The sequence below is a fragment of the Schistocerca gregaria genome, chromosome 1, assembly GCF_023897955.1.
Source record: "Schistocerca gregaria isolate iqSchGreg1 chromosome 1, iqSchGreg1.2, whole genome shotgun sequence".
NCBI classification, from domain to species: domain Eukaryota; kingdom Metazoa; phylum Arthropoda; class Insecta; order Orthoptera; family Acrididae; genus Schistocerca; species Schistocerca gregaria.
In genome coordinates, this window is record NC_064920.1 from 357,474,767 (window position 1) to 357,487,238 (window position 12,472).

Genomic DNA, 12,472 nt, shown 5'->3' on the forward strand with positions numbered 1-12,472 from the left:
TACCTCATGGGTTTGCTGTTCCATTACATTCAGTAAAACCCATGTAGGAGGCACATCTTGGCCAACTCTTTATCAGTAAATCTACCCATACCCATGTGTATTACTACTAACGTACAACTAACACTGACAGAGGAATAGGACTGAGAGGTACTGAATGCTAGCTTGAGTAAAATTAGTGAGCATTATGGTGTCAACAGCCACCTTGGGCGATTGGCGCAAGACTGTTCCCACACAAGATCGTATCGCTTACATTAGCACTGTTGTGTAGATATAGTAGTTGCATTACAGATAGAAAGGTAATTGGGAATAATAATTCAAACAAAATGAAATTACTCTCTATCGAGCTACACACATTCATTACACCAAAATATTCGCGAAAAAATACACGCGATCGCATATACGGGACTTAACACTGAAGCGCCAAAGAAACTGGTATAGGTATGCGTATTAAAATACAGAGAGATATAAGCAGGCAGAATACGGTGTAGCGGTCGTCAACGCCTGTATAACACAAGTGACTGGCGCAATTGTTAGATCGGTCACTGCCGCTTCAGTGGCAGGTTATGAAGATTGGTGAGTTTGAACGAGGTGTTGATGCACGAGCGCAGCCTCTCCGAGGTAGCGATGAAGTAGGGATTTTCCCGTATGAGCATTTCACGAGTGTACCGTGAATATCAGGCGTCCTGTAAAACATTAAATCTCCGACGTCGTTGCGGTAGGAAAAAAATCCTGTAAGAACGACTGAAGAGAATAGTTCAGCGTCACAGAAGTGCAACTCTTCCGCAAATTGCTGCAGATTTCAATGCTGGGCCAACAATTGTCAGCGTGCGAACCATTCAACGAAACATCATCGATATGGGCTTTCGGAGCCGAAGGCTCACTAATGTGCCCCTGATGACTGCACGATACAAAGCTTTACGCCTCGCCTTGGCCCATCAACACCGACATTGGACTGTGATGACCGGAAACATGTTGCCTAGTCGGACGAGTCACGTTTCAAATTGTATCGAGGGGATAGACGTGTTCGGGTATGGAGACAACCTCATGAATCCATGGACCTTGAATATCAGCCGGGAACATTTCAAGCTGGTGGAGGCACTGTAATGGTGTAGGGAGTGTGTAGTTGGCGTGATATGGGAGCCCTGATACGTCTAGATACCACCCTGACAGGTGACATGTTCGTAAACATCCTGTCTGATCACCTGCATCCGTTCATGTCTATTGTGCGTTCCGACGGACTTGGGCAATTCCAGCAAGACAACGCGACGCCCCACACGTCCAGAATTGCTAGATAGTGACTCCAGGAACACTCATCTGAGATTATACACTTCCATTGGTCACCAGACTCCCCAGACATGAATGTTATTGAGTATATCTGGGATGCCTTGCAAAGTGCTGTCCAGAAGAGATCTCGAGCCCCCCGTACTCTTACGAATTTATGGACATCCCTGTAGGATTCATGGTGTCAGTTCCCTCCAGCACTACTTCAGACATTAGTCGAGTACATGCCAGGTCGTGTTGCGGCACTTCTGCGTGCTTGCGTGGGTCTACACGATCTTAGGCATGTGTACCAGTTCCTTCGGATCTTCAGTGTATATGATTGTTGACACACTAGACTCACATATGATAAAACGGACCATGAATTTATTGTATATTATTTTAGATACTTCTATCCGGTGATTTTTGTAATTAGTAAAAATATTTCTACTGAGTGACAGTAACGTCTATCATAAACGATTTGAATATCATGGAAAAGTTTCTGCGTCACATACGAACTATTCAAGTTCTTATTGCAGTCGACTATTTCTATTTTTTATTCAATATCTAATTTAAAGCTTGCTCATAATAACATTGTAATTAGTATATGTAGAAACATTTCATTTTTTACGGACCACTAAAACCAATGGCCTTTATAAATTTGAAAATACTAATAAATGTTTGTGGATTGAAGTACCTTATTTGAAAGCTCTTCGCCTTGTATTTCTAACTAGCATCTTTTTGAAATCCGTGTATTCTGAAAGTTATTTCTATTGATAGTTGTTACTTTCCAGATGTTCAAATCTGAAAGCCGTATGCTTTCAAAAAGTAATTGCCACGGTATTGTAACCCCGTTCTTTTTTGTTTCCAAAAAGTGTAGTTTTACAACGCTAACAAGATATTTTATGAAATATATTAGTTAAAAAATTTGAGTTTCTAGGAATATCTTGGCGGGCTTTGTGACTCGCAGCGCACACCTAAGACTTCCGCTACATAAAATGGACACATTAGTTTTACCAATTTAACTATATTGAAAGAACTGTTAAATTAAAATAACATTGCTGCCTATTGTATATCATTCTTTTTACCTTTACCGAGCGATGTGGCGCTGTGATTAGAACACTGGACTTGCAGTTGGGAAGACGACAGTTCAAATTCAGTCCAACCACCCGGATTTAGGTTTCTCATGATATCGAGTCCAACCACCCGGATTTAGGTTTCTCATGATATCGCTGAGTCCTTCCAGGCCAATGCCAGGATGGTTCGTTTGAAAGGCTAGGACCACTGGGCTTGTTCCCAGACATCGTTTAATAGTAATAAAAAACAAGAGCAGTCCGAAATTTTTCTTCTTCTCTAATGACCTCGTCGTGAACCGAACGTTAAACCCTAATCTTCCTTCCTTTTAATCATCACTTTGTTTGTCTCTATATACTGTAATATGGAACAACTATGTAATTTCTAATTTAGTAAAAATTGTCCTGCGTGCGTGTATTGAATGGGCGTTGCAAGCAAAAATCCAATTCATTCAGCGTCAAGCCCTTACGAAGTAGAGTCAGTATGCAATTTGTCTTGTGTTACAGTTTTCTGGATGTTTCTGCGCTATAACTGTGAAGTTTGGACACTAGTAGATGTATAGCATCAATAATTTTAATAGATTTACATCTGAACCCGACCTAAACGATGAAGTTATGAAAAACGAAAGATAAAGAAACTTTTGTCGAACAGAAGTATTACAGTTTAGATGTGAACATCTTTGGTTAGATTTTTACCAAGGCTGTGATAGATATCGAACGAAAGAACAAATTTCTGTTACCAGTCACTTTTATTTATTTCCAAAATGCATTTCCGAGGTTTAAAACTCCATCATCGGGTTAATTGATGGGGCTTAAAATGGCATGTATGTTTTCTGTTACCACCGGTAACAGGAAACTTGGTGTTTCATGTGCTGAAATACACTCCTGGAAATTTAAATAAGAACACCGTGAATTCATTGTCCCAGGAAGGGGAAACTTTATTGACACATTCCTGGGATCAGATACATCACATGATCACACTGACAGAACCACAGGCACATAGACACAGGCAACAGAGCATGCACAATGTCGGCACTAGTACAGTGTATATCCACCTTTCGCAGCAATGCAGGCTGCTATTCTCCCATGGAGACGATCGTAGAGATGCTGGATGTAGTCCTGTGGAACGGCTTGCCATGCCATTTCCACCTGGCGCCTCAGTTGGACCAGCGTTCGTGCTGGACATGCAGACAGCGTGAGACGACACTTCATCCAGTCCCAAACATGCTCAATGGGGGACAGATCCGGAGATCTTGCTGGCCAGGGTAGTTGACTTACACCTTCTAGAGCACGTTGGGTGGCACGGGATACATGTGGACGTGCATTGTCCTGTTGGAACAGCAAGTTCCCTTGCCGGTCTAGGAATGGTAGAATGATGGGTTCGATGACGGTTTGGATGTACCGTGCACTATTCAGTGTCCCCTCGACGATCACCAGAGGTGTACGGCCAGTGTAGGAGATCGCTCCCCACACCATGATGCTGGGTGTTGGCCCTGTGTGCCTCGGTCGTATGCAGTCCTGATTGTGGCGCTCACCTGCACGGCGCCAAACACGCATACGACCATCATAGGCACCAAGGCAGAAGCAACTCTCATCGCTGAAGACAACACGTCTCCATTCGTCCCTCCATTCACGCCTGTCGCGACACCACTGGAGGCGGGCTGCACGATGTTGGGGCGTGAGCGGAAGACGGCCTAACCGGTGTGCGGGACCGTAGCCCAGCTTCATGGAAACGGTTGCGAATGGTCCTCGCCGATACCCCAGGAGCAACAGTGTCCCTAATTTGCTGGGAAGTGGCGGTGCGGTCCCCTACGGCACTGCGTAGGATCCTACGGTCTTGGCGTGCATCCGTGCGTTGCTGCGGTCCGGTCCCAGGTCGACGGGCACGTGCACCTTCCGCCGACCACTGGCGACAACATCGATGTACTGTGGAGACCTCACGCCCCACATGTTGAGCAATTCGGCGGTACGTCCACCCGGCCTCCCGCATGCCCACTATACGCCCTCGCTCAAAGTCCGTCAACTGCACATACGGTTCACGTCCACGCTGTCGCGGCATGCTACCAGTTTTAAAGACTGCGATGGAGCTCCATATGCCACGGCAAACTGGCTGACACTGACGGCGGCGATGCACAAATGCTGCTCAGCTAGCGCCATTCGACGGCCAACACCGCGGTTCCTGGTGTGTCCGCTGTGCCGTGCGTGTGATCATTGCTTGTACAGCCCTCTCGCTGTGTCCGGAGCAAGTATGGTGGGTGTGACACACCGGAGTCAATGTGTTCTTTTTTCCATTTCCAGGAGTGTATTTTAGAAGACAATATTTCTGTGACAACAGTTCTATCCTGTGGAGCTTATGCAGTGCAGTAAAAGTATTTGTTCCCACTATGAATTTTTCCTCTTCGGCGGAGTGTGCGCAGATATGAAACTTGGCGGGAGTTTAAAGCTGTCTGAGACCCGAAGTCGGGACCTTCCATATCGCGCGCAAGTGTTCTGCCAACTGAGCAACTCAAGCACTACTAAGCACCTTTCTCACTGCTTTAACTACGCTAGTATCTCGTCTCATACTTTCCAAACTTCATAGATGCTCTCCTGTGAAAATTTTGGAATGTAGGAGATGACGGACTGGCGGAAGTAGGGCTATGACGACGGGTAGTTGATAGAGCACAAGGTCCCGAGTTCGACTCTCGATCCGGCACTCAGCTTTAATCCGGTATCAAGTTTCGAAGTCTTCGTAATAAACACAGTTGTGCGACTGAACTCGTGATATCCTGTCAGAAAGGTCACAGTTCGTAGTAATAGACAATAAGTCATCGAGTAGAACGTAAGTAATATCCGGCGTTCCCCAAGGAAGTGTTATAGGCTCTCTATTGTTCCTGATCTATATTAACGACATAGGGGACAATCTGAGTAGCCGTCTTAGATTGTTTGCAGATAATGCTGTAATTTACCGTCTTGTAAAGTCATCAGATGACCAAAACGAATTCCAAAAGATTTAGATAAGATATCTGTATGGTGCGAAAAGTGGCAGTTGATCCTGAATAAGGAAAGTGTGAAGTTATTCACATGAGTACTAAAAGAAATCAGCTATCGATTACGCGGTAAGCCACACAAATCTGAAGGCTATAAATTCATCTAAATACTTAGGTATTACAATTACAAATAACCTAAATTGGAGCGATCACATAGATAATATTGTGCGTAGAGCAAACCATAGACTGCGATTCATTGGCAGAACACTTAGAAGGTGCAACAGGTCTACTAAAGACACTGCTTACACTACGCTTCTCCGGCCTATTCTGGAGTATTGCTGTGCGGTGTGGGATCCGCATCACTCGGGAATGACGGATGACACCAAAAAAGTACACAGAAGGGCAGGTCGTTTTGTACTATCGCGAAATAGGGGAGATAGTGTCACAGATATAATACGTGAAATGGAGTGGCAATCATTAAAACAAAGACATTTTTCGTTGCGACGGGATCTTCTCACGAAATTTCAATCACCAGTTTTCTTCTCGGATTGCGAAAACATTCTGTTGGCACCCACCTACATAGGGAGATGTGTGCATCACGATAAAATAAGAGAAATCAGAGCTCGCACAGAAAAATTTAAGTGCTCGTTTTTCCCGCGTGCCGTTCGAGAGTGGAACGGTAGAGAGACAGCTTCAAAGTAGTTCATTGAACCCTCTGCCAGGCACTTTATTGTGAATAGCAGAGTAATCACGTAAATGTAGATGCAGTTGTAGATGTAAACTGAAACGTACCTGCCGTGACGGACGCTAACTGCTTGAGGGAAAATTAAAAATATATTTAACTTTAGAGAGGCAACGGCCTTGCCGCAGTGGATACACCGGTACCCGTCAGATCACCGCAGTTAAGCGCTGTTGGGCGTGGCCGGCACTTTGATGGGTGACCATCTCGACGCCATGCGCTGTTGTCATTTTTCAGGGTGCACTCAGTTTCGTGATGCCAATTGAGGCGCTACTCGACCGAATACTAGCGGCTTCGGTCAAGAATATCATCATAACGACCAGGAGGGCGGTGTGCTGACCACACGCCCCTTCCATCCGCGTCATCCTCGGAGGATGACACGGCGGTCGGATGGTCGCGGTAGGCCACTCGTGCCCTGAATACGGAGTGCTAACTTTCGAGAGATTTTAACACTCACAGATGCGACGGTTTGTTACGCAATGTAGGTAACAGTTTAAAAAAAAAAAAAAACACTACCTACACTGTGAAGTCAATTAGCAAACTACTATTGGAGCAAGTGAACTTTTAATTGTGAGCCCTTTCGCCAGTGTGTGGGTGCGGACGCATCCAGAGCCTCCGTCAGTTGTGGCCGCCCCTCCCCGCCACCGTTAGATCGCGGACATTGGCTGCAGGCTGCTGAGTTTTCCGGCGACAGCTGTTTGTTTGTCGCTGGGCGCGCGTTTACACCTCTCGCCGGATCAGCTCTCGCCTCGCCCACGCACGTGCGTCGCTTTGGTCAGTCCAAATGTGAGCGGCCTTGAGGCAGCCGTTGCCTCGTTGTCCGTGTCTGTGCGTGCGGCCTGCAGACCACACAGAAGGACGACGTTGCTCTGTAGCACTGAGCGAAAGTCGCAGGGAGTCAGTTCACCGAAAGTCCACCTAGATTTATTACTGTCGCAGAAATTTTCGATTAGGTCGGATTTTTATGTAACTTGTTCGCTGCTGTAAGTGCACTACGGGCCATTAAAATTGGTACACCACGAAGATGACGTGCTACAGGCGCGAAATTTAACCGACAGGAAGGAGATGCTGTGATATGCAAATTATTAGCTTTTCAGAGCATTCACACAAGGTTGGCGCCGGTGGCGACGCCTACAACGTGCTGACATGAGGAAAGTTTGCAATCGATTTCTCATTCACAAACAGCACTTGACCGGCGTCGCCTGGTGAAATGTTGTTGTGATGCCTCGTGTAAGGAGGAGAAATGCGTACCACCACATTTCCGACTTTGATAAAGGTCGGATTGTAGCCTATTGCGATTGCGGTTTATCGTATCACGACATTGCTGATCGCGTTGGTCGAGATCCAATGACTGTTAGCAGAATATGGAATCGGTGGGTTCAGGAGGGTAAAATGGAACGCCGTGCTGGATCCCAACGGCCTCGTACCACTAGCAGTCGAGATGACAGGCATCTTATCCGCATGGCTGTAACGGATCGAGCAGCCACGTCTCGATCCCTGAGTCAACAGATGTGGCCGTTTGCAAGATAACAACCATCTGCACGAACAGTTCGACGACGTTTGCAGCAGCATAGACTATCAGTTCGGAGACCATGGGTGCGGTTACCCTTGACGCTGCATCACAGACAGGAGTGGCTGCGATGGTGTACTCGACGACGAACCTAGGTGCACGAATGGCAAAACGTCATGTTTTCGGATGAATCCAGGTTCTGTTTACAGCATCATGATGGTCGTACCGGTGTTTGGCGACTTCGTGGTGAACGCTCATTGGAAGCGTGTATTCATAATCACCATACTGGCGTATCACCCGGCGTGATGGTATGAGGTGCCATTGGTTACACGTCTTGGTCACCTTTTGTTCGCATTGACGGCACTTTGAACAGTGGACGTTACATTTCAGATGTGTTACGACCTGGCTCTACCCTTCATTCGATCCCTGCGAAACCCTACATTTCAGTAGGATAATGCATAACCGCATGTTGCAGGTCCTGTACAGGCCTTTCTGAATACAGAAAATGTTCGAGTGCTGCCATGGCCAGCACATTCTCCAGATCTCTCACCAACTGAAAACACCTCGTCATTCGTGGCCGAACAACTGGCCAGTAACTACTCTTGATGAACTGTGGTATCATGTTGAAGCCGCATGGGCAGCTGTACCTGTACACGCCATCCAAGCTCTGTTTGACTCAATGTCCAGGCATATCAAGGCCGTCATTACCGCCAGAGGTGGTTGTTCTGGGTACTGATTTCTCAGGATCTATGCACCCAATTTGCGTGAAAATGTAATCACATGTCAGTTCTAGTATAATATATTTGTCCAATGAATACTCGTTTATCATCTGCATTTCTTCTTGGTGTAGCAACTTTAATGGCCAGTAGTATACATAAAACTCAAATTTTAACTAATTCACAACGGCTTCACACGGCATGAAGAGACGGAGAAATACTCTGCCTGACAAGAAAAAGGGAAACAGCCAGAAGGTGACGAGGAAACGAAATAAAACTTCACGGTTTGAGATGATTACAAAAACAATTTGAATTTACAAATAACGTGGCAGTATTCGCCCATTTACTAGTACAACGTTGTACTTACTCTGGCTTGGATGCACGCACTGATTCCGCTTAGAAGGGTGTCATGAAGCCGTGTAAGTAGGCTGTTTAGTTTTTTATGTTGGTAAAGCCACGTAGTGCTCTGTATGAAAATCGCTGACTGCGCTGTGTGCAGTCTGTGGCTAGTTGGACTTATTGTTGGAATATTCGCTTGTGTAGTGTTGGGCAGTTTGATGTGAACAGTGCGTAGCGTTGGGCACTTGGGAGGTGAGCAGCCAATAGTGGTGGATATGGGGACAGAGATGCCCTAGTTTTGAGAGCGGACGATCTGTACGTGTGTCCGTAGAAAAAGGAAATTTGTTTAGTTGGATGCCACAAAAATAATGACTTTTGAACGCTATTAAGGTAAATACATTGTTTGTTCTCAATCAAAATCTTTCATTTGCAAACTATATGCATATCAGTAGTTAGTGCCTTCAGTAGTTAGAATCTTATATTGAGCTGTCGGTACTGGCGCTCGCTGTTTTGCAGTAGAAAGATTTTTGTGAGGAAAGTGATTCATGAAAGGTATAGGTTATTGTTAGTCAGGGTCATTTTTTGTAGGGATTATTGAAATTCAGATTGCGTTGCGCTAAAAAAAAAAAAATGTGTGTCAGTTTAGTGGCGATCAGAATGAGTAAAGAGAGAAACGTCTGAGTATGTTCAGTTTTGCTCAGCTGTTTGAAAATCAAATAACTTAGAAGTTTACCAGCACAGTCATTCTTAATTATTCAAAGGGGACGTTTCAGCCGCTGTATTCTTTCCTGAGGCGTGTTGCCTCCCCTCTGTTGTAACAGGTTCCTGACATCCCGGACAATGGCAGTGGGACGGAGCTGAAATCTGAGCTGGTCCCACACACCTTCTATCTGGGGCAGATCTGGGGATGCTGTTGGACACGAAAATGTGAAGAGTATGGTAGGGAAGGCGAATGGTCGCGACTTTGGTTTGATGCGAGAATTTTGATCTATAAAGGAGACCGCGTACATGAGGCTAGTGCGACCTGTTCTTGAGTACCGCTCGAGCGTTTGGGATCCGTACCAGGCCGGATTAAAGGAAGACATGGAAGCAGTTCAATGGCGGACTACTAGATTTGTTACCGATAGGTTCGAAGAACACGCAGATGTTATGAAGATGCTCTGGGAAGCGAAATGCGAACCCTATAGAGGAAAGGTGACGTTCCTTTCGAGGAGCGATATGGAGAAAATTTAGAGAATCAGCATTTAAGGCCGACTGCAGAACGATTACACTGCCGTCAACAAACATTTGGCGTAAGAACCACAAGGATAAGATACTGGAATTTGACAAAGCACTGAAACACTTAAGTCGAAACAAGTCCCCAGGAGTAAACAGCATTCCGTTAGAGTTCCTGATAACCTTGGGAGGGCCAGCTGTGACAAAACTCTTCCATCTGGTGATCAAGAGATATGAGACAGGCGAAATACTCAACACTTCAAGAATATTATAATAATCAAAATTCCAAAGAAAGCAGAGCTGACAGGTGTAAAAATTACCGAACTATCGATAAAATAAGCAACGGGTGAAAAAAAGCTAACGTGAATCCTTTACAGAAGAATTTAGAAACTCGGGGAGGGTCAGTTTGGATCCCGGGAAATGTAGGAACTCCCGAGGCAATACTGACCCTACGACTTCTCAAGGAGGTTTATAGCATTTGTAGGCTTAGAGAAAGCTCTTGACAATTTTGACTGGAGTACTCTCTTTCAGATTCTAAAGATGACAGGGATAAAATACAGGGAGCGAAAGGCTATTTACAATTTGTGCAAAAATCAGATGGCAATTATAAGAGTCGAGGGGCACGAACGGGTTGCAGTGGTTGAGAAGGGAGTGAGACAGGGTTGTAGCCTACCCCCTATATTATTCAATCTGTGTATTGAACAAGCAGTAATAGAAACCAAAGAAAAGAGTAGGAATTCAGGTCCAGGGAGAAGAAATACAATTTTAGAGGTTTGCCGATGACATAGTAATTCTAACAGAGACGGCAATGGACTTGGAAGAGCAGTTGAACGGAATGGACCGTGTTTTGAAAGGAGGATATAAGATGAACATCAACAAAAGCAAAACGAGGATAGTGGAATGTATTCGATTTAAATCAGGTGATGCTGAGTGAGTTAGATTAGAAATTAAGACAATTAAAGTAGTGAATGGGTTTTCCTATTTGGGAAGCAAAGTAACTGATGCTGGTGGAGAAGAGATAATATAAAATGTAGGCTAGCTATGGCAAGGAAAGTATTTCTGAAGGAGAGAAACTTGTTAACATCGAGTATAGATTTACGTATCAGGAAATCCTTTCTGAATGTATTTGTATGGAGTGTAGCCATGAATGGAAGTGAAACATGGACGATAATCAGTTTAGGCAAGAAGAGGATAGAAGCTTTTGAAATATGGTGCTTCAGAAGAATGCTGGGTGGGTCACGTAGCTAATGATGAGGTACTGAATAGAACTGGGTAGAAGAGAAATTTTTGGTACAAGCAGTGCAGAAGATGGGATCGGTTGGTAGGACACATTCTGAGGTATCAACGGATCACCAATTTAGTGCTGGAGAGAAGCTTGGGGGGGGGGGGGGGGGGGGGGTACGCCGCTGTGACTCTCCAAAACAGTGGAGCAATGGAACGTAGGTCACCCCATTGTCGCCCACGATAGTCGTTTGGGGTAGCACAGAACCGTGATTTGTCAATGAAGACGAAGGGACGCCATTCATCAGCACTCCATGCTTCCCAGTAGCAGCATCACTCTTAACGCAGCCCTATGTGTTGTTGTGTTCACAGCAGCCTACGAATGCGACTGTGAGTCCCTAGCATGGCTGCTGTTAGTCTCCGACAACTGGAGCGGGATGTCAGACAATGTTGCAGGGACTGCATTACTTGCTCTCGAATGGTAGACGTACTTGTGAAGCTGTTCCGATGGTTTTGCTGTACAGTACAGCAGTCTTCATTTGTGGTGATCAGACTGGAACTATGACGATGCATTTGTCTTCCCTCACGATCCCATGCATTCCAACGCCGACCAAGTGGCCAAATGGAGATCAACGATGACGCAATTAGGCTCCTTACAAACTTGACAAGAGTTGATAACGCTATCTCACACGACTATGCGTCACCTCCGTGTGCTTCACAGCGATCACTCAACATCCCATGCTGTTCACGCCCCTTGCATATCCTACAGTGCCTGAAACAGCCCTAATTCACTACACTGAGGTGACAAGAATCATAGGTTGCCGATATACATATTTACAGATGACAGTAGTATCCCGTATACAAGGCGTAAAATGGCCCTGCATTGGCGGAGCTGTCATATGTACTTCGGTATGCATGCAAACAGATCCGACATGATTATGGCCGCACTCCTGGAACTAACAGACTTTGAACACGGAATGATAGTTGGAGCTAAATGCGTGAGACATTCTCTTTCGGAAATCGTTAGGGAATTCAATATTTCGAGATCCACAGTGTCAAGAATGTGCGAATAATACCAAATTTCAGGCGTTAGCTCAGCCACGGACAACGCACCGGCCGACGGCGTTCGTTTAACGACCGAGAGCAGCAGAGTAGAGTTGTCAGTGTTAACAGACAATCAACACTTGTCGTGCCTCGAGAGTTTCGACGCAAATTCTAGAGACCCTCGACTTTCCACTGCCTCAAACACCTGATATTTTACGTACGAGAGTGAGAGACGGGAGGTTGTCTACCTCGCGCCGGTTCTCTGTGGTCGTGTATCAAGAGAATGCTACAATGTGGACGGTTGATCGACGCGGGCAAATGGTTGCCGCACTCGCCACAGATGCTATATGCCCAGCACAAGGAGCAAGCGAGCCTTACTCCGTGACGTT

General features: G+C 45.6%; 1 pseudogene; it reads left to right on the forward strand.

Moving 5' to 3' along the window:
* Positions 1–6,150: 6,150 nt before the first annotated feature.
* Positions 6,151–6,267, forward strand: LOC126289808 (5S ribosomal RNA; annotated as a pseudogene).
* Positions 6,268–12,472: the final 6,205 nt, after the last annotated feature.